General features: G+C 38.0%; 1 protein-coding gene across 8 annotated transcripts in view; it reads right to left on the reverse strand.

The window, feature by feature from the left end:
- Window positions 1-24,011, reverse strand: part of RGS7 (regulator of G protein signaling 7) — a 571,447-nt gene that overhangs the window by 108,543 nt on the left and 438,893 nt on the right. The window lies entirely within an intron of this gene.

The following is a 24,011-nucleotide window of genomic DNA, read 5'->3' on the forward strand; positions in this document are numbered from 1 at the left end:
GTAGTAGAAGGAACAATAGCCCATGAGTTTGAAGACCTTGGGTTCTGGCCATCCTGTTAAGTGTGATTTTGGATGAGTCTCTTGACCATCCTGATTTGCTCACCTGTGTAATGAGAATAAAGACACCTGGTGTGTCTATTTCATAGGAATGAGGTAAGAGTTCTTGGAGATGATGTGTTGGAGAGTTCTGTGTTAACTACAGAGGGAAAATAATGTATGGAATTACTAGATATATTGTACTTTTAGGTCACTGCATAAGTTTCTACTCAAAAGAAAATTATAGTAAGTTCTTTTATAAACGAAATATCATGTTGAAGATAATTTTGGGTATATAGTTTTATACAGAGTTATTTTTTAAGTGAGATGCCACAGGGTTGGACATAGAGTTATTTTAGTGTCTTATTTGTCAGGTGTCTCTTCCTTGTAGAACTGCAATAAATTTGCACTAAACAATATCGATTAATTATATGTGTCTGTTGCATCTGGAATATACTGCAAATGATTTTTTAAAAAATTTTTAAAAATTATTTCAAAATATATTTCAATTTAAAATATATAACTAGTTTTATTAAGTGTTTAATGGGTACCTCAGTGTCATGAAATTATATTTTAAATTTTCTATTTAATTAATTCTTTCTGTTTCCTCATTCCTTTTATTTGTATTATCACTTATCTTGCTACCCAAACGTTGCATACAATTAAGCAAATGATCACTATTTTCTATCAGTATCCACTTGGGGATACAAAAGATTGAAAACTACTCTTTTCATATTCACGTATTTATTCAACAAACATGCACTGGGTGCCCACTATATTGGTGATGGGATTGGGAGTATAGACAAAGCTTCTATCCTCAGTGAGGTTACATTCTAGAGAAATCCTAAGCAAAAACTGTCTTGGACAGGGCAGAAAAGACAGCACTTCCAGTTGCCCCTGCACAGGTGATGTCCCTCAAGAACGCAGTTCTTGGAGCTGGGACCACGTTAATTCTTCTGTCTACCTGCAGAGGGCGCCATTGCACCAGGCACTCTTTCAGTCTCCCTGGTAAAACTAGAATTAGATGGCAGCTTTACAAAGCGTTTTAAGAATCCTAAAACGGTAAAGGGGTCTTATGTGGGCTAATTGCATGAGGTGCAGAACTGAAGTATCTTCAGTTGCTGGAGAAAAGCAGAAATTCTGCCTTTAAGGGGAGAAAATGTAAGAAGGAGGAAAACTGAGATAGGTGTGTGTGCATACTGGACGTATTCATTTGTTTCAACTTGTGACCGGCTTTTTCTAAGCCCTGGAGACCCAGCGATGAACGCAGTCGGCTATCATTGCTCTCAGAGGGCTTACTTTGTACTGGTCTGTGGTGTGACAATGTCGACTAATATGAGTAAAGTAATAACAATGTCCAAAATTTATTGAATGCTTTCCATGAGCCAATAACTATTCAAGAATTTCACATTCATTGTCTTGTTTGAACTGCATAGCCGCGTTGAGACGAGGTGCTATCAACTCTCCCATTTTGCTGATGGGGCAATTTAGGCAGAATGAGAGGATGAGATTGAGTACTTTCTTGGTGGAGACAACAGTCAAAGACAGGCATTAGACCAGAATCGACTCAGTTAACCACTAGGCTGTGTGTGTGACAGCTGGAGGTTAGGGAGAGGGGAGGCAGCGAGGGGGAGGCAGGGGGTGCAAAGGGCAGAGCTACTTCAGATTTTATGATGGTCAAAGGCCTCAGTGAAGAAAGAGGGAACATTTGTTTTTGTTTTGTTTTGTTTTTGAGACAGAGTCCCGCGCTATTGACCAGGCTGGAGTGCAGTGGTGCAATCGCGGCTCACTGCAACCTCCACCTCCTGGGTTCGAGTGATTCTCCTGCCTCAGCCTCCCAAGCAGCTGGGACTACAGGCACCCGCCACGACGCCCAGGTGATTTTTGTATTTTTAGTAGAGACGAGGTTTCACCATGTTGGCCAGGCTTGTCTTGAACTCCTGACCTCAGACGACCTGCCTGCCTCAGCCTCCCAAAGTGCTGGGATTACAGGCGTGAGCCACCGCACCCGGCCAGAGGTAACTTTTGAATTGAAATCTAAATTGTAAGAGGGAACCAACTCCAGGAATATCTAGAGGCAGAGATCACCATCGGTACAGCAAGGGGGACTGCCCTGAACAGAAAATAAGCAGGGAATGTTTCAGAAAAAGTCCAGGGGTAGGACACTAGTAGCAGGGTGGCTGGAGCTGGGGGGAAGGCAGAGGCTATGTCAGGGCTGAACTGGGAGCCTAGGGAGCCCTGGCTAGGGGCTCAGGTTCTCACTGCAGTGGAAATTCCTGGGAGCTGTGAGAGCAGTGACATGATGGGATCTACATGTAATATATTTCTCCGCTTCTACGAGGCGAATGGATGATAAAGCAAGAGCAGGTAGCAGAGTTTTAAATAACAATAATAATAATGGTAATGACACAATCGGAAAACAACACAGCATTGTTGTTATCTTGATCGGTGAAATACATTAGTTTTTTGTTGTTCCAAATCAGCCCACCTGGTTCTGTTACTTATTTAACCAATCTGATATGACGTGTGGTGGTTTTGAAATTCCAGCGCAGAACATCCCTGAGATGATGGTGATCTGAACAGAGCCCTGGGCCTGCACGGTCCCCTCCTCCATCGCATGTGCACACTGGAGGCTGATGGTGGTTCACAGATGTTACCAAGAAGGTACAAAAAGCTGATTTTACAGGAATTTGTCTGACCCGTGTACAATTCTCTCAGAGTTTCCATCTCTTGTTTCTTCACTCCTGTTCGGCAAAACAGTCACTGGTTTGCAGAGACTTCCCTCCCCACACCCTGCCCTCCCGTCCTCAGCCCTGCAAAACGGAGCCTGTATCAAATGAAACAATCTCCGTTTCCTGGTGGACACACTTCCATGATCTCTGGGGCTTCTGCCTTCCTGTTTTTTTGTTTTTTTTGTTTTTTTTGTTTTTTTTTTTTTTTGAGACGGCGTCTCGCTCTGTCACCAGGCTGGAGTGCAGTGGTGCAATCTCAGCTCACTGCAACCTCCGCCTCCTGGGTTCAAGTGATCCTCCTGCCTCAGCCTCCCGAGTAGCTGGGCCTACAGGCATGTGCCACCATACCCAGCTAATTTTTGTATTTTTAGTAGAGATGGGGTTTCACTATGTTGGCCCGGATGGTCTCAATCTCTTGACCTTGTGATCCACCCGCCTTGGCCTCCAAAAGCGCTGGGATTACAGGCGTGAGCCACTGTACCTGGCCTTGTCCTCCTTTTTAGAAGAAGATTATGATAATACTAACAATAACTTGAAGATAATAATGAGAATAATGAAAATAAACAATGCTTGAAGTTAAAAATAATGAAAATAAATAATGCTTAAAGAGAATGATAATGAAAATAATAACAGCAATAATAATAATAGTTAACATTTCACTAGCATTTGCCATATGCCAGGCACTGATAATACTTTATAGATTAAACAATTATTTCTCCAAACAACCCTGTGCGGTGGGTGTATTTTGTTACCTCTGTTTTTCAGATAAAGAAACTGAGGCACAGAGACTTTGCAGGACTTGTTGTTGTTGCACAGCTCATAAATGGCTGCGTTGGAATTTGAACCCAGTTGTCTGGGAAGAGCCATTCCAATTTGGAGAAATACTTAGTACAATCTCTGATCAACAACAAATCCTAAAATGTAACTTCGAGAGCAGTTTAATATCCAATGGCAAGAACCGCCATGAATTTTGCACCAACCTAATATATTCTCCTGCTGAAAAAAAGAGGCCTACAGTATTCTTGAGAGTGCAAGAAAGAATAGTGACATAGCCTGATCAATGCAGAAAGAAAGGATGATAGTGAGACGAAACTTTGCAAAACTCTTAAGAAACAGTTGCTTTAACTTTATCAAATTTGATACCTGCTCTTAGTGGGGTAAGAAGCAAGTCTTCTGTCTGCTCTGGGCCAGATTCCTGAGAAACAGGGACTTTAATTATTTTCTTCCCAACATCACTGAGGTGGTTATGAAAATTGAAGGAAATTAGCAATGTAAAAGCTTTTTGAAAGCTTGTGACATATTATGCAAATGTCAGATTAACTATATCTGCAATGCAACTGATTAGCAGCTCTTTAGTGAAGTGTAATGATAATTCTAAGTGTTACTTCAGATTCAAATGAACACATAATTTTAGAAATAAATTAGAATTTGGCCTCATGACCTTGGCCGTAACTTTCTTTTTTATAATAATCAACCATATATTTATGTTCAGAATCTATAATGCATCTATTTCTTCAAGCTATATTTAAAATACATTAAGTAAGAAATTAAAATGAAGTCTTTTTTTCAAATGTAGCAAGTAATTTTATATTAAATTTTAAAGCTAAATGCATTCATTCAGTGATCAATTTGTTTAATGTGCCAGGCAATATTCCAGGCACTAAGATAGAAATATATAATTCAGACCAACATTCCTAGTCTCCTAATTCCTTGTGTTAAAGGGAGGAAACAAATAAGTAGGTAAACAATAATTAATTTTAATATTGTGCTGTACATTTCACAGATAAGTGGATAACCCCCATGACTTTGCAATTCAAATTTCCTGTGTCAGACACTTCCACATATGTTACCTCCTGTGAAGTTCAGAGTAGCGATGTGAGTTAAAAGAACCATACATTTAATTTGTTGCTTTCTTACTAGATGTGAAATGTAAGGCTCAGAATGGAAAAGGGTTTGGGGAAAGTTTTCAGAGCTAGAAAGTGACAGAGCCAGGGCTGGAATAGAGGTTTTAGGGCAAGAAGTTCTGAGAAGACCCCAGAGACTCTGAGAGGACGGGAGGATCTTCATCATTGAGCAAGATACTGCCCCGGGGTGGCAGTTTATGGCTTTTATTCCTCACACTGCTTCCTTATTTAGTGTGCACGTAAGTTAATTAAATAAGAGTATGTATAATGTATCACATAACTCTATGCTAATGGTTCCCTTAGAATATCTTATGTTTCTCTTATTTACTTTGCTTGCATTCTCTTCTAAGGCCCCTAGCAATGACGTATCCTTTTAGAATATGAAATTAAAACCAAGGATTCTAAATTGCTTTCATCATCTGGAAATCTGATGCATTTTTGACGTCTTACAATTATGTCCCTTGAAATTTCTCTAGAGGTTCCAGAACAAGGGCTATTTTTTTGTATGCTCACTTGACTGCAGTTTCAAGCTATGGAAGTAAGTGGTCAATATTCTCCCAAGCCAAGAGCCCTGTAGGGCAAGCATAAAGCTCCTCAATGAAATTCAGAAATGGTCATCTAAAACGTTGCTTTTTCACAGCCCTACGTTTTTTTTCTTACATTGTTAAGTTGAGCCTAAAGCTGTCTTCTTACGTATTTTAAGTTGGGCCTAGAATTTTCTCCATACATAATACACTGGAACCTAACTGTGTGTGTAAACAGACTGTAGCCTGCTCTTGTACCAATCACTGAGTTTTGGTCAATCAAAGGCAGCTCACGGTTGAAACTGTGTCAAATGAGGAAAATGTCAAGCTGAACCAATCTGGCTGTTTCTTTTCTTCACTTCTGTTTTCCGTGAGCCGTGTTCTGTTTTCTGTCCATAACCACAGAACCTGTTCTGATTTGGGGCTGCCTGATTTAGAAATTGTTCTTTGCTCAATTAAACTCTGTTCAATTATTTCTCTAAGATTTTGCTTGTGACGATCAATTTGAGTATAGATAGTTGGTGTCTTTAGAGCTAAATGTTTTGCAACTAGAACACATAATAAATTTCAAGAATCAAGAATATTCATTTATTCATTCACTCGATACATCTTTTTGAATATTTAGTTAAGTGATAAGTATTGTCCTGGGAACTGGGAACACTAAGATAAATAAGATATAGTTCTTGAACTCCCAAGAGGATCAACCCAGTGAAACAGACAGCTGACTGACCCAGTCCTCATGACCACCATCTACTGTGGGGCCAGTGAAAGTCAAAGAAGGCTTTGCTAAACTGGCGATATGATTGTTGAGTCTTAAAGGGACTAGAGTGTTAACCTAGCCATAAACTTTCTACATGACTCAGTTTTTCTTTGACTGTCTTATCCATTGCATTATCAAGATAAATCCATTAATAACGAATAGTGCAATAAAGAAATCTTTAAGAAAACAATTTCCTTTTAAGTAAAGCAGCAGGTGAGTTTTTATATGTAAGAGCTCGGCAGGAGTTAATTTTCTTTCTCTTCCCTGATTCATTTAGCTTATGTTAAACCAGGCGTATTTCTCCCATAGTATTTAAAAACCAATATTTAACCATATTTCTCTGAAAATTATTTAGGAATAGGTCTGAATATCCTTCTATTTGAAATGATATGCGAGCCTTCCCTTAATAGGAAAATCTTCATGATGCTTAGGAAGACTGCATTAAAAAAAAAAAAAAACCTCCAAAACTTAAGAATATGTAGTCCCTTAAATCTACCGTTCCACTGAACAACTTATAAAGTTCTGTGAATACCCACAGAGGAAAATGAAACCCAGTTCCATTTTGCAATTTCCATTGCAATTTCTTCCTTGAAATTTTTAATTATTTTGAGTGGGACTAAAAGTTATTAAGCATAGAGATTGAAGAGTTTTTCATAACTGATATATTATCGTTGTCTGTCATGTTAATTCCACTTTGACTTAAATTCCAAAATTAAGCATTTTAAAACAATCAATGCTTTTTGGGCATTTATCAATTTCTTTTTTCCGAACTGCTTCTCGAATCTCATTCCTTTTTTCTTGGTTTAATTTCCTTCTTATAGAAGGCTATCTTTAGTAGTTCTCTTAGTGATGCTCTATGAATGGAAAACTCTTTCAATATTGGTTGTCAAATTTAAATAATATCATATCTGGCTATATAATTTTAGGTTAACTGGTATTTTCTCTCAGTGCCTTGAAACTCTTCTTCATTTCTGACCTTCATGAGTGCTTATACACTTTTGAAGATAGGGTATGTATTTATTCTTTTGCTGCATTAAACTCCTCCTTTATAAAAGTAAAATCTCTTTTTCCTTGAGTTTCTTCAGTTTGGGGAGATGCATCTATTGGCAGACTTTAAATTTTCACCAACTGTAACTAGCACTCAGCGTCTTTCAAAATTTGAGGATTATGTCCTTGTTCAGTTCTAAAAACTACCTCAACTATGATTTCAGTAAATACTGCTTGTTTCTTCTGCTCTCCTACTGAAACCCCTCTAATGTGTTCTCTTCTGGGTCTAACATCCTTTTCTCTATGCCTTTTAACCTCTCTCCCATGTCTTCCATCTCCTTATGCAACTGTGCAGCATTCTAGATCTTTCTTCCAATTTACTTGTGCATTGAGGTTTTAATTATAATGACCATATTTATTTATATAATATTTGTATTATTACAAGGACTCTTTGGTTGTTTATCAAATCTTCCTGGAATTTTTCCTGATTTTTTTTCCTAATATTATCTAGCTCTCTTATATCATTTGTGGGGGGGAGGGTTGTGGGTAATTTTATATCATTTCAATGGTCTAAAAATATTATTTAGATTATTCTAACATAAATTTCTTGTCCATCTGTTTACTTTTCTTTATGATATAGTGTTTTCTTGGGTGGTTTCTCATTTTCGTTGCTAGCTCACCTTCATCAGAATAGGTTTTCTTATGGAATTCCATGTGCAGTGGACTAGGAAACAATGTTCCACAGCAATTCTAGCTTTACTTTCCCAAGTGATATAGTTTGGATATTTGTCCCCACCCAAATTTCATGTTGAATTGTAATCCTCAGTGCCAGAGATGAGGCCTGGTGGGAGGTGTTTGGATCATGGGGATGGAACAATCCTTCATGGCTTGGGGCCGTCACATGATAGTGAGTTCTCGTGAGATCTGGTCATCTAAAAGCATGTAGCCCCTCCCCTCACTCTCTCTCCCACTTACTCCTGCACTATGTGACGTGCTTGTTCTCTTTTCACCTTCCACCATGATTGAAAGCTCCCTGAGGCTTCACCGGAAGCCAAGCAGATGCCAGCACCATGCTTCCTGTACAGCCTGCAGAACCATGAGCCAATTAAACCTCTTTTCTCCATAAATTGCCCAGTCTCAGGTATTTATAGCAATGCAGGAATAACCTACCACACCAAGTATTCCAAGGGCTCGAAAGCCTGAAGCCAGTTTTTATGTTTATTTATTGGCTTATCGATTCCTGACATCATACTTATGCACACCACAAGCCTGGGGTTTTACTTCTCCTAAGATACTAACTTGTTTCTCCTTGCACTTCCTGATTGCTTCCCTGGCTTGGCTGGCATAGTTATAATGGCTTGACGTTGAGGTCTTGTCTTTCTTTGGGGTGTCAGTCACTGCTCCTCACTATGTATGGTCTCCAAGTCATGTTCACTGTCACTTTGGGAGCATTACTCCTCATCCCCACTCTTAGTGGGATATTAAATCCAGTATTCTCCCAGACCTCTGCAGGTTTTCAAACTTACCACTCTTCATTTAAATTCATTCTTTGTTTCTCACATCTAGTTATAGATTTTCTCTGATACGCCTAGTAATGTATTGTTACATTTTTAGCCACCATTTCTTTGTGTCTAAAGAAATAGGACATTTGTTTTAGTTCTGACAACCCTTTATGTTAAGGGTCAATAGAGCCATTGAAATGTTTTTCTCTCCAGATTTTATTCATCAGAAAGACTGCTTTCCCTTAGGAAGTTGTCCCACAAAATGGTTTCCATAAATTCAATCAATTGGTAAGACAGAGGTCTCAGGTGAAAACTATTTCAAATGCAAACTACTAAAAAAATCAGGGAGGTAAAAATCTAATATTTCTTGTCAGTGATATAGAAAAGTATGTTTTTGTAAACAATTGGTTGAGTTTAAACTACAAAAAACTACAAATAGAAATATACATACAAATAAGAAGTATTACAACTGTTTAGATGTATCTCTACTTACTATAGAACCTTCGCTGTGAAGAGCTAGTCTCATGGTAATATTTTGCTAAAGATGCTAAAATAAAATGTTAATTTAAAATAAATAATTTTATTTGACTACTGTTGTTATTTCTTTTTTTTTTTTTTTTTGGAGTACACTATCATTACATTTCTTTGTACCTTTAACAGGGAAATTTTGGGACATGATTATATGCATGAGCCCTGGGTCACATTTTAAGCCACAAAACCAGAAAGACAGATGTTTCTAATGTTTGATGCTGTCCCTTCGATTCAACTGCCACATGTGCTCATATATTTTTATTTTTTAAAAATACAGACAAACTTCCACTATGTTGCTCAGGCTGGTGTTTAAATCAGACAAATGCAATTACTTGATTCCAAGATGGTCAGTTACTGGTTTGTTTACAATGGGGAGAAACTAGGAAACAAAACTAAATATTTAAACAACTATGGGACATCTGAATGATAGAATGTTAAGCAACTATTAAAACAATGTTTTTGTAGAGAATTAAATGATATTAGTAACTTATCATAACATAATATCAAGCAAACAAAAAGACATACAATTGTATTTTGAAGAACATGTATGTGTGTTTAAAAGTAGCAAAATGCAACATACTATAATTTTAGAAATGCTAATAATTCCTAGGTAATTTTAGGTTATCTTGTATTTTCTTTCTATACTTTGAAAATTTTCTACAGGGAATAAAAATTACTTTTTTAATAAAAATATAAGAAAAACATGTTGGTGTTCTGATAGCAAAGTTTAAATAATCATAAAGGCAGAGTTAAAACTTTTTAAGACCATGCTGCATAGAATTATGAGTGATGAGAACATGGGTTATGCAACAAAGAATCAGCTGTCAATAAGAAGAGGAAACAAATACATCAAAATAGGCCAGAAAATTTGCTCATCAGTGCTGTCTGCTAGAACTTTCTGTGATAACGGAAATGTGGTATGTCTATGCTGTCCAATATGGTAGCCATTAGCCACATGTGGCTATAGAGCACTTGAAATATGACTAGGAGATGAAGGAACAGAATTTTTAATTTAATTTAAGTAATATTTAAATAGTCATATGTAATTAATGGCTTCCCTGTTGGACAGCACAAATCTACTTGGTCACTTAAGTGTTATTGCCTATTCATTAGTGGGAAGAATAATATACTTATATCAATGATATGTTAATTATATATTAAAAATAAATAATTATAGATAATTACAGTTGGCAGAACTGGCCTAGTTATTTTCCCCACAACAATGCTGATCCAAGATTTTGCAATATTTGGCTTTTGCTATAGTTTGGATATCTGACCCCTCCAAGCCTCATGTTGAAATTTGATCCCCATGATGGTGGTGGGGCCTTATGGGAGGTGTTTGGGTCATGGGGGCAGATCACTCACAAATGGCTTGGTGCTATCCTAGTGGTAATGAGGGAGTTCTCTTTTTAGCAACCACGAGAGCTGGCTGTTAAAAAGAGCCTTGCACTTTCCCACCTCACTTGTGCTTCCTCTCTTGCAATGTGATCTCTGCACATGTCAGCTCCCCTTCACCTTCTACCATGAGAGGAAGCAGCCTGAGGCCCTCACCAGAAGCAGATGCTGGGTGCCATGCTTCTTGTACAGCCTGCAGAACTGTGAGCCAAATAAACCTCTTTTCTTTATAAATTACCCAGAGTCAGCTATTCCTTCGTAGCAACACTAAATGAACTAAGATAGCTTTTAATTACAAAGGTGGCATCTGTTACTACTCTGCATTCTCATCTTCATTTCAGGTAAGTAAATTTTAAGTTTTGGCTTCTCTTAGCTCCAAGACACAACATAAGTCATTCCCTGTTTTTGGGAGGACAGAGTCAGGATGGAGAAAAGAATAAAATTCATTGAAAATTTAAAATGAAGATAATTAAATATGTGAACTATAAGTGAGTAATATAATAGCTTCTCCCAGAAAAGATCAGGACTGGGAGTGTTACAAAGCTTTGACATTTCTTAAAGTACACTCTGCTGCATTTTGTGTATGGTCTATGTGTAATAGCTCATCTTCAATACACACACACACACACACACACACGTGAGAATAAAATTAACTTATTTTCTTACGCAGTTTTGGAGCAAGTTTATTTAGAGCCATAAGTTTTGTATTTTTATTGAAATATATGCTTGTCACCTGCAGTTTTGTAAAAGGATAGCATTTATTCTCTCTCTCTTTCTTCCTGTCTCTCTCAAATTGCCTAGAGGGATTAATAAACAGAAATCTAAATTTTAGAAAACCTGCTTTAAAAGAATACTTTTTCTCTATTTCGTGTTTATGGGATAAATGAAACTGGTTTCAACGGGTGTTGGCAAAGAAGGTCTGGAAATTTTATATGACTTGCCAAGCACAGAATATTGATCATTAGCCATCAAGCTGGATGATACTGGACATTATACTTAGTCCAGAGAAGAAGAATATAGGTATATGCATATAAACATATTTTTTAAATGTTGAATAAGGGACAATTCAGATCTTTTTCAATTTCAGTTCACAACGCACAGTATTTTCAATGTTTCAGGCATGGCTAAATATACAAGCATCATACATGATTCTAAAGCATTACAGGCTGCTTGCCCTTAAAAATTACCAGTAGCTAACACTTTTGCCAGTTCAGGGTACAAAAAAAAAATAAAGACCAGGAGATGCTAAAATGATCCATGTCACTATGGTTATAAACTTTGAAACTTACAATGCACACCTTAAAATCAACTTAAAGTTTCCAAGGAAACCAATGAAGATATTTTAAGACAAGAATAATATGATTTGCAAATCAAAATCCATTTAAGACTGTTGCCACAGCACTATGTGTTAATTGGTTCTTGCCATATTTTTTTAGGAAGTCAGAAAAAAAAAATCTTATGTTCCATGAATCCAGCAATAACTAAGACTGCAACCCTCATTTTCTTACCCGTCTGCCTCGTTAACATGATATATGTCAAACATAATGAAGAATATGTAAAAAAACCCTTGCTACTGACAAAGATTTTGCAATATCTTTAATAGAATAGAAGAACCAGAAAGAAGCAGCGATAGGTAGGCAGAGAGAGGAAGGGAGGAAACTATTGACTGAGTAACTATGTGTGATTGAGTATAAAATGGGATCTCAAAATCAGATTCCATTCTACACCCAATCACAACTGAGAAAACTGAGGCTCAAAAAAGTGAAGTCATTGACACAAGGTGTTGACTATTAATTGCTGAGCCAGGATATGAAGCCCAGTTAGTCTGATTCCAAAACTTATATTCTTCCCAGTGGATCAGACAGAAGGAATGGGAAAATGCTATGCACTCAGGGCACTCAGTGGAAGGGTTGGAGCATAGAGTTCAAGTCCTGAGCAAATGTATTTCTGCATAAAGAATTAGTCATCGGGGAAGGTCATGCTGGAGCTACGCTGAAGTGTAAAGCTTGTTTTTGGACACTACCTGTTTCCTCTCCTTGGCTCTAAGATGACGTGGACCAGGGATCTTACCTCTGCTCTCGCCACTGCATGAACAGAATGCCTTGCACATGACGAGATGCTCAACAAGTATTTGTAAATGTGCATTTTAAAAATTGGTCACGTCAGTTATGATATAAAATTAATCAGTGAACATGCTAGCTGGGGCTTTGAATCTGGAGCTACTAATTTCCCAGGTTCCATCTCACACCATCCACCAGGCATAGTCCTATCACCCATATTGCCACACTGGTTTTAGCAGGGCAATCCTCTGAAAGTATTTTCGCTACAGTGGCTTGAGGCATAGTAACACTGGATGGAGACTAGGAACTCTAAGCAAATATCTATGAAGTTCACAACAAGGCTGTATTAATCACTCTGGAAAGAGGTGGTGAAACTATTCTCTTTGATAACTCCTCCTGTGTCTGCGTATCTGTGCTTTGGATAGCCTGCACAGGGACATCATTAAATGCCCTCCCAGGGTACTGCGCCAGCCTTTGGGCAGGATTTAACCTTCAGTGTGCACTCAGCAATTGCAACGTAGTGTGCTGGTGACTCCATTCCCAGACATCCCTCTTGACACATTGAACTCTAGAGCGTTTCATCTGGTGGTTTGAACCAAGAATTGAAATAGTCACTTGGGCAGAGGAATTCTAGGTCCTCTGTATAACCTAAGCAAAGACATTTTTCTTTTCCAAGCTAGAAAAACAGGCCTAAAACAGAAATCGGTATAAGCAGTCTTTGCAAGCCTTGCCATTTCTACCTCCCTCCAGGGAATCCAACCTGTGGTATAGCACTGGACCTTGACAAATAGCACAGTGATCTAGGAGTACAATGTGTTATCACTGTTGCTTTTATTATAACAGCTGGAAGCCGGCCAAAGCTTTGCAAAGAAACCAGAAAGCAACAGCAGGGCACTGGGCTGCCTCAGAAAAACATTTCTTGGCTCAAAGAGGAACCTCTTTAACAAGAACCTGACACCTCAAACTTAGCAAAAAAGCATAGCTCAAGTCAATCACATAAAACACAGCTTCACAAAATTTGTCCCATAACAAAGCTAGAAATACAATGGTGTAACGCATTTGGTATACTTAAGAGCCTGAGGAAAGGTGCGGCCACTTAAGAATAAGTTATAGAAAATCTTTGTTAAATACTCTAAGGAAGGATTCAGGCATCTTCCTACTTATCTAACTTTTTAGTGTATTCTAAACTTGGCCAGGAAGCAGAGGTGTGATCTTGGCTTGGTGATTCCTGTAGCTCTCTGGACCTTGGCTGCCTCACCTTTACCTGAAACTGTTGAATGGGATGACCCCTTAGATTCCCTCCAGCTCTGACATTCCACGACTAAAGGAAGTCAAGGTTTAACACTGACCTTGACATCCTGGGGCAATGTTTTAGTGTATGCAATTGTCGTACCTGAAAAAATGTCAAGACATGGTTAGGGTTCCTCAGATTTATTCCCCCTTGTTCGGGAGAATAAAATAGTATATTTAAAATATACTAGTATAAATCTTATAAACAAAATAGTATAAATCTCCCTTCTGTTAAGAGAATGCAGAAATAAAATACAAAAGTTCCCCCGCTCCTTCTTAAGGAAAAGATGAACTTAGATATGTGTTTGCTTTTAAGCAAGTTTTAATGAAAGAATTTTTGGGGCAGGTCACTTGAGCTTAAAAGCAGTATTGTTGTTTCAGAAATGGCACAAAAAGCTGTTCCCCAACAAGGGAGGCAGCAGAGGTAGAATGTTTACCACCTAGGGTGTTAGTGAAAGGCCCTGTCTCTAAACATCCCACGTTGAGATAACTTCAAGGTTTGATCAAAAACTAAATCTTATCCTGTCATAAGTGAGCAATGTTCTGTTTCCCCTCGCGCCTCAACATTGAAGCAATGAGAAGATAAGGCCTCTCCTGTTGACACAGTTACCAAGTTAAACGCGGCATCTTGTCAGCCTTAACTGCTAGACTTGAGAAAACGGAATTTTCATGAAATAAGACTGCTGATTCACAAAATATATGCCATTAGTTTTGATTTAAAGTATAAATAATCTTACCCATGGTGTTCTTTTATTTATTTTTTTAAACTTTCCCTTCCATTCTTTGATTTTTAGAGTTTCCTAACAAAGAACAGTGTTTGTTTTTACCATGGCCACCATGGTTAACTTTTTCTTTAGAAAAACTTTCAACGAAATAAATGCACTTCCTGTAGTTCTTAAGCCCACATCAATGAATGAATGAATATCTTTCCTGCAGTTCTTAAGCCTACATTTACATAAAGGGGAGTTTCGCTCTTACACTGACACTGTCAAAACCCTCTACCTCCCTTCCACTCACTCCCTGCCAGGTAAAAGCTCCACCTAAGACAGAAGGCCACTCAGGTTCCAAAGTAATTTCTCCCACACCTGTGAATGACCAGAATTATTATCCTCTAAGTGCTTCTATTGTCACTTGAAAAAGGTACCTGCTTAACTGATTCAATTAATTCACAAGAAAACTAGGAGGACCGCTTGGTTTACCCAAGGAATTGGGACTAGGAAAGTTTGTTAATGCAAACAAGCCACCTAAATCTGTGATTCTCAAAGACAGACCTGAAGTCCTCTGCTCTTAGGACTAGAAAACAGCCCAGGGCTGCAGGTGTTTCCTTCAGGTAGTGGGGAGACAATATGCAGAAAGCTTATGCTAACATTTGGAAAGCATGCACCAAATTCGCTTTGTTAATAAAATTTCCTGAGGCCTCTAATTCAGACTTTCCTAGAAAGTCTGACTGTCACATCATACTCAGCAGAATCACAAAGTTGTGAATGCACACGTCCTTGGATGATTGGGATGCCAGTCATTTTCTATTCCAAGAGGATGTTTTATTACTGCTCCTCAGTGTTGTTCTGAGTTGGTCATGATTTTCAGAGACTGATGTTCATGACTGTAAGTTGAATATTTATGTGTATGTCATCCTCATCAATGTAGTCTGCTACAAGTTGTTTGGTGAATCCCATACAGTGCCGTGAAGCATATTTGCATCAATGGCATTTCTAGACTATAAACTTCCAATTATTTCACCAATAAAATATGTATACTTTACAGTACAAATGCGACTTATCCATACTCCATCTTCTGAAACAAATATATCTGCTTTCCTTGTCTATTCCTACCCCTAGTCTACAATTTTGCCTGTATGGTGTCACTTTATTATTATCACTAAGTCACTTTCTCTGCCTAAAACTTACCTAGAGTAAGATAACACAGCCATGGAATCTTTTACCCTACCTAAATGTGTCATAACCAGACGTCTTTGAAACTCAGCTGTAAATGACAGCATGGATGGAAAACGATGGTCCAGTTTGCAAGGCTGGCTTACAGAGCACAAGGAGATATAGTTATGAAAGGCCTGGACTGCAATAGAAGTAGTAGGGCCAACAGATCTATATAGTCAGGTTTTTGTCGTGTAATGTATTAACTACAATAGAAATGCATTTAAGAATATCAAGTATTTCTCTGGCTCTTGACACAGTTGACTTGACCTTTTGCTGTTTAAAGAATTGGGGTTTCCTGTTCTGGGTGCTACTGGCAAATGCTCTGGCACTTGCACTTGGGAGGCACAGCTTCGACCACCGACTTCTCAGTGCAGCCACCTGTGTATTGCAACTGACCGTTAAATTAAACATTGAGCCACCTGGGTGTTCAGTCACCTCAGTGAGTGTATTAAGCATCGGTAGTTCTGCTTTATTAAAGAGCAGCAGACGTGCTCTTCTGTCCCTTCTGTTTGTGGTTCTTTCGGAAAGTTTTGATATTTGGTTTTGTTTTGTGTTTGCTTTTGTATTTTTATATCTTGTATTTATCCCTGAACGTATTTTAAACATTTTTTAAGGAAAGAAATTATTTTGTGTATATATAGATACTTGAGGTTCAGTTCCTCAAAAGTTCTTGCTGCTGTCAGGTGTGACATACTCTATCCGTCAAAGTTCTATGGAACGTGGTTTGTATGTAAATCACTGTGGGGCATTTGGCCCTTGAAACTGGAGGACATTATGGTAGGTGAAATAAGCCAGAAACAGAAAGTTAAATAACACATGTTCTCACTCATATGTGGAAGCTAAAAAATAGTTGATCTTACAGAAGCAAAAAGTAGAACAGAGGAAACTAGAGGCTGGGATAGGTAGGAGGAAGAGGGGTTAGGGAGAGGTTTGTTAAAGGATAGAAATTTAGAGCTAGATAGGAGGAATAAGTTCAACAACAATACATGATTTCAAAGAGCTAGGAAGAGGATACTGAATGTTCCCAGCACAAAGAAATAATAGTGTTTGAGATAATGAATATGCTAATTACCCTGATCTAATCACCATACATTATATGTATTGCAACATCACTATGTACCCTATAAATAGGTACAACTATTATGTGTCAATCAATTTTGTTTTTGAGACAGAGTCTCACTCTGTCGCCCAGGCTGGAGTGCAGTGGTGTGATCTTGGCTCACTACAACCTCCGCCTCCCAGCTTCAAGGGGATTCTCATGCCTCAGCCTCCTGAGTAGCTGGAATTACAGGTGTGCACCACAATGCCCAACTAATTTTTGTATTTTTAGTGGAGATGGGGTTTTGCTGTGTTGGCCAGGCCAGAGTGTGATCCACCTGCCTTGGCCTCCCAAAGTGCTGGGATTACAGGCCTGAGTCACTGTGCCCAGTCAATTAAAAAAATTTTTTTAAAAAGAATTCTCTTGTTCATTCCTACTGTATCCTGGGCAAAAGCTAAACATCTATATCAGATGCACTGATTGTCTTTCTCTCTCTCAATCTCTCTCCTTTCATTGAAGCTTCCCTTTAATTCCCAAATAAATCCAACTCCCTTCCATACTGAACACCATACCACTGATTCAGCATCATTTCCATCCTATAAGCAGGTTCTTTCTCTCTCTTTTTTCCCCCTTATCCATCCATCCATCCATCCATCCATCCATCCATCCATCCATCCTTCCATCCATCCATCCATCCCTCTCTCATTTCATCGCCAAGTATTTGGGACAACAGTGCAAGCATACTGCCACATTTGGCTGCTTCAGTTCTCATCCTCTCCCTGACATCTGATCTCCCTACATCTCTCATTTTCTCTCATTGGTTCTTCTTCTGGTGATTTCTTCTTACATATTAAAGTTCTCTAGGTTCCAACTTGGGCCCTCTTTTTGTCTCAGTCTACATGTCCTCTCTGAATGATCTCATCCACAACCATGGCTTTAACTATAGCCTGACTCTAGTGACTCAAAAATCTTTCTGTCCAACACCGATATCTTGTCTTGTCTTTAGAATTGGATAGCCACTGCATACTGGGTGCATATAGCTAAAATTCCAGCTATCTATAAGTCTTGCAAACACAACAATGGTATGGAAATCCAACTGAAAAACACTCATGCCCAGTGGAGCATGAATGTAAGACAAGTCTGATGCAGTGAGAAAAGCATAAAACCCAGTCAGAAACCTCGGGTTCCAATCCCGGCTCTATTGTTTTTAGTCATAGGGTAGGTCCTCCATCTATCTGACTGTGATTTTCACTTGTAGAGTATGACTTACTGGACTTTAAAGATTTTCTGGCCGGGCGCAGTGGCTCATGCCTGTAATCTCAGCACTTTGGAAGGCTGATCACGAGGTCAGGAGATCGAGATCATCCTGGCTAACACAGTGAAACCCCATCTCTACTAAAAATAGAAAAAATTAGCCAAGCATGGTGGTGGGTGCCTGTAGTCCCAGCTACTCGGGAGGCTGAGGAAGGAGAATGGCGTGAACCTGGGAGGCGGAGGTTGCAGTGAGCTGAGATCGTGCCACTACACTCCAGCCTGGGCGACACAGTGAGACTCCAAGCAAGACTTCGTCACAAAAAAAAAAACATTTTCTGTGCGGGATTAAATCAGATAATGCATGTAAAGGTGTGATGTAAGCTGTTAAGTATTATTCCAATTTCTGATATACTATTATTTAAAATGTAGTTGGACAAGCAGGAGTAACCATTTAAAATGAGTCAAAAAGTACAAAACCACCAGAAATGCAAATATCAAATTAATTTGCCTAAGTAAGCTAAATATATAATGGTTTTTCCACTTTAATGTACCTCTGGAAGAACTTATTAATAATGTCAATGCTTGAGCTTGAGCCCAGATTTAATTGGTTGGGAAAGAGGCCAGTAATCTCTACTTCAACATCATCCCCATCGCCACAGGCAAGTCAGGGCCACACTTCAAGAAATAGTGAACTATAGTGCATGTGAGAGATGGGCAATCCTCAAAATATTCTAATGACTTGTAAAGGCTTCAGAACCAGTTCCTTCTTGGGAAGCACATTGCTTCTTTTGCTGAGTTCAAATTGTGATGAATTTCAAAGCTTCCAATTCTGGGCTTTATACATAAAGCAATCATTCCTCCCTCACACACACAGGCACATAATTTTTTATATATAAATAAATATATATATTTACATATGCATATTCTGTTTTCATTAATGGAATTTTTTTTCCTGTATACTATATGAGTAATAATGTAAAGACACAAAATAATACAGATACTAATTAGGCATGTTTGAGTATCTATTGCTATCAAATATTTTGTATTTCTCTTTTCATATCTTCGCTGATGGGTTTAGATGAAAAGACTACAAGCCTGCATACTCACGGGGAGGAAGGTGCCAAACTAGAAATCAGTAGCACAGGTTGGCAGGAATTAATCTCAGCAGGCTTGCTTCAGCATTCGGAGAGACAACCAGCAAAACACTTCCAAGCTGGTGGCTCAGTTAATATAGGAAGCTATTTTTACTACAACAGAGAGCATTTCTGGAGAATGAGATTATAAACCAGGGATACATCCCAAACATATTAATATGGCTTTAATTTTATTTTACAGAAACCATGCTTCAGAATATTTTAATCTCCACGTGAATAACTGTTTTTATTTTGTATGTATACACGATGCAAGTATGCATATAACACATTTATATGCACGTGCACTATTCATACACATACATACCTACAGGTAAACATTTGGGTAAGAGAGTAAATCAGATGTTTTAGTCCTTGTATAAATAAGGTAAAAGCCAGAACTTTTAATGACTTACACATTTCATCAGGAAGTTCTGTGTTTTGAAATGACAAAAACTTGGAATATTTTTGAAAGGAATAGAATACTTTGGGTCATCATTTTCATTTTTAAGATGCCTTAAATGTTTTAGTTCCTTTTAATAAATAGTCTTACACAATAATTTGGTTCTCACTGTCATATTAGGTAAATGGGTTTTGTTGTTGTTCGTTTTTGCTAAAATTAGTTTATGGTGAATATTTGTTTAAAACCTGTAATACCAATACCACCCTATGTAACTCCATCAGTAATCAAAAATAAATACAAAAATACGGCTCTTCTTTTTATTGAGGAAGTTATATGAAAGCCCATCACTTTCACAAATTAGGAGACTACACTACTGCAATTTGGCTGAATCAGTGGATATTTTTAATGTTGCTTATTTTGTGCTTTAAAATTTCAGTTATCCCAGAGCATCTGTAATTTTGAATGATGATGAGATATTCCTGGTAAGATATAATGTTTTATTTTTCTTCCTGGATCTATCTCTGATCTTGTTCCAGGGCACATCAATTTAGAAACTACTCATTGATTATGATAGCTTTGAGAATAAACATTGGAACATTAACATTCTAATTTTGTTCTTTACAGGTTGATGGTAGAAAATGTATAAAGTTTAAAAATATGCAAGTCTTATTAGCATTCTGCTTAGATAAATACAATCTTATTTTATTTCTCTCTCCTTTTATCCATGCCCTGCCAATTGAGAGTGCCAGGTTTCTCTCCTCTTCTGTTTCACAGCAGCTTCAAAGCTAAAGGGAAACCAAGGGGGAAAATAACTACCTCAAAAGAGACATTTTCCATGACACTAATGGCTGGATTTCAGATACTTTCCAAAGCTCATTGGAAAGGGAGAACTCATGGAGAAGACACAACCAGCTTTAAGTATCCTGTTACTCTCAGAGGTTGACTCAGAGACTATTCCATGTAGAAATACTGAAGGGGTTGTAAAAAAGAAAGAAAAGCAGAAACAAAATAAATAAATAAAAACAACATAGTCATGCTCTGTTTATCCTTCTTTCCCTTGCAAAAATCTGCTCTCTGGAGTCTGCTCTGGCATTTAAGGAGCTTGAAAGTCATCCCTCCCATCCAACCTCACAAAGAAAAAAGCTGAAGAAGTAAAAACCAACAATTCCTCTTAGATTCCCTCAGAGGATTGATGTCAGAGGGCAAACCATTGGCCCCATGATCGCAGAAAAAGACAGAAATGTACAGAGAATCATGACCTAGTGTAACAGAAAGCTTTGGGAAAACCAGCCTTGGGACATAAAAACTTAAATTGCAACTGACTAGTTGTTCGAGGCTCAATGTGGATTAATTTGAGCATTAAAAACTCCTTTGAGGATCAGGGAGCAGTTTTAAAGGGGCTACCACACATTTGTGACTTTTACTTCCAGGAGCCCTACTAGGTTTGCACAGTGAGGTTCAGGGAGAAATTTCCTGATGCTTTCAACAAGGGAGAGGAAAATAGTAACCATTCTGAAATACACCCAGTCACTCTGCTCTTCTAAACAACGGCCTGCCTCAAAAGAAACTATATCACCCAGAGCCCAACAGACTGAGATTATAGCAGAGTCTATAGCACCTGGGAGTAGGTAAATACCCAACTCCAACCCCTCTATCCTTCCCACTGCACCTAAAGAGGAAAAGCCCCCAAAACCCAAGGAGCACGTGTGGAGATCACGGCCCAGGGGTGGAGCCTCACTGTGGGACTGAGTCCTAATCATCAGATTACACAAAGCATCCCCCTTCCTCTGCACCTTTCCACAATGCCATAGGGCTCCTGTATAATAACAGATGAATGCGACGGAAAGAACTGCATGACCCATACCTTATTTAAGGAGAAGTTTCTAGGAAAACCCAAAGACAACAGCGGGGAATAAAAACAAGGACATCAGAGGGGATGTTAGCCTCTAAAGCCTCTAGCTACAGCAAACAGTAAACACAGCTCAGTTCCTAGCCAGATAAACATAAACCCTCACACTAATGACCTGTATGCCTCATTTATTTAGTATATCACATCCTACTGTCAACAACAACAAAAATTCCCAGGCACACTAAACGATGAAAAACATAGTTGGAAGAGTCAGAGCAAGCATGAGAACCAGACTAAATATGGAAAATATATGGGAATCATCAGATCTGAAATTAAAAGGAACTATGATGAAATTCAAGAAATCAAAACCATTGTAATAGAAATGAAGAATGAAAAATTAGTTCAATAGACTCGACACAACTGAGGAAAGAATCAGTAGAGTTTGGACATGTGTCAATAGAAACTTTCAAACTGAAATATAAAGAGAAAAACATATATAAAAAAGAGAGGACATGTCAGGCTCCGTGGCTCATGTTGTAATCCCAGCACTTTGGGAGGCCAAGTCGGGCTGATCACTTGAGGCCAGGAGTTCAAGACCAGTCTGGTTAACATGGTGAAACCCTATGTCTACTAAAAATATGAAAAAAAAAAATTAGTGCATGGTGGCGCATTCTTGTAATACCAGCTATGAAGGAGGCTGAGCATGAAAATTGCTAGAACTCGTGAGGCAGAGGTTGCAGTGAGCCAAGATCATGCCATTGCTCTTCAGCCTGGGTGACAGAGTGAGACACTGTCCAAAAAGAAAAATAGAGAGAGAGAGAGAGAGAGAGAGGAGACAGAACAGAATGTCTAAGAACTGTGGGGGTAATTTTAATATAAAAGGCATAACATACATGTAATGGGAAAATCAGAGAAGAAAGAGAGAAAAGAACAGAAGGCATATTTGAAGCAATAATGACTGAGATTTTTCCCCAGTTAATGATAGATAGATAGTGTTATGAGCTTAATTGTGCCCTCCTGTTCCCCCAACCTTAACTTATGTCAACGCCCTAACTCCCAGTAACCTCAGAATGTGGCTGTATTAAGTCATTAAAGAAGTAATTAAGGTCGCATGAGGTCATAAGGGTGAGGTCCTAATCCAATACGACTGATGTCCTTCTAAGAGGAAAAGATTCAGGAGATGGGCCTATACAGAGAAAAGGCCATGTGAGGACACAGGGGAAGGTGGCCTTCTGAAAGCCAAGGAGAGAGCCTCAAGAGAAATCAATCCTGCCGGCACCTTGTTCTTGCACTTCCAGTATCCAGAGCACTTCTACCCTCACTTTTATTGATGAGAGAATAAATTTCTATTGCTTAAGCCATACAGTCTGCTACATTTTGTTATGGTGGCTCAAGTAAATGAATCCACCAAGACATACAACCAGGAAACTCAAACAACACCAAACACGATAACTATCAGAGCAACCACAGACATATCATATTTTCACTTCAGAGAACCAAACATGAAGAGAAATCTTGAAAGGAGCAAGGATGGATGGGGTGAGGGAAGCCTTACCTGGAGAGAAGAAAAATCCAATATTTTGAATTTGATGCTTTGAATTTCGCATCAGAAACCATACAAGTAAGAGGAGAGTGGGGTGATAGATTTAAAGTCTCTAAAGAAAAAACCCATTAACCTAGAATTCAGTATTTTGTGGAATTATCAAAAGTGAAGGGAAAATAAAGACTTTCTTAGACAAACAAAAACTGAGAGAATTTGCTGATAAAAGACCTGCCTTGAAAAGAATGTTTAAAAACAGTTCGTAAGAAAAAGGGAGAATGATAATAGGTTGAAACTACAGAAAGAAAGGAAGACTATTAGAGAAGGAATAAATGAAGGGCAAACAAAACCTCTTTATAAAAAATTTCTTAATTGATCTGATGGATAAAAATGTATTCACAATGATACCAGCAACAACGTATTCAGTTATAGCCTAAAGGAAAGGAATGACAGCAATATTATAAGAGATAAAAAGGAGAAAGTAGGAATACTCTGTCTGTTATGGGATGCTTGCATTATATGTTAAGTGTACAGTGTTATCTAAAAATGGACTTGGATTCATTGTGAATGTATAGTGCAAACTCTAGAAAAACCTTAAAACATTTAAAAGGAATTATTGATACTGGGCAAAAAGAGAAAACAGAATTATACATAATGTTCATTTAAAATCAGAGAAGGCAGAAAGAGACAGGAAGCCAAAAGGAAACTAATAAAAAACAGTTATAAACATTAATGTAACAGTTACAGATATTAAACCAACTATATCAATAATCACTTTAAATGTGAATGATATACATCAAGTAAAAGACAGGGACTACCAGAGTGGATATAAGAGAACCAACTATATTCTGTTCAGAAGAAACTCGCTTTAAATACAAAGACACAGATAGATTAAGTTAAAGGATGAGGAAAGAGATGCCGTGCTAAAATTAATCAAAATAAAGCTAGATTAGATAAATTAATTTCAGACAAAGGCTCTAAAAAAAATTTTCAGGGATAAAGTGATTTTATCACATAACAATATAGGGTTCAATTCTCCACAAAGACATAACAACCTTTAATGTGTATATGCTTAACAACAGATCATCAAAATACTTGAGGTAAAAACTGACAGATTACAAAGAGAAATGGATGAATAATT

Source organism: Chlorocebus sabaeus, chromosome 25 (assembly GCF_047675955.1).
Source record: "Chlorocebus sabaeus isolate Y175 chromosome 25, mChlSab1.0.hap1, whole genome shotgun sequence".
Lineage (NCBI taxonomy): Eukaryota > Metazoa > Chordata > Mammalia > Primates > Cercopithecidae > Chlorocebus > Chlorocebus sabaeus.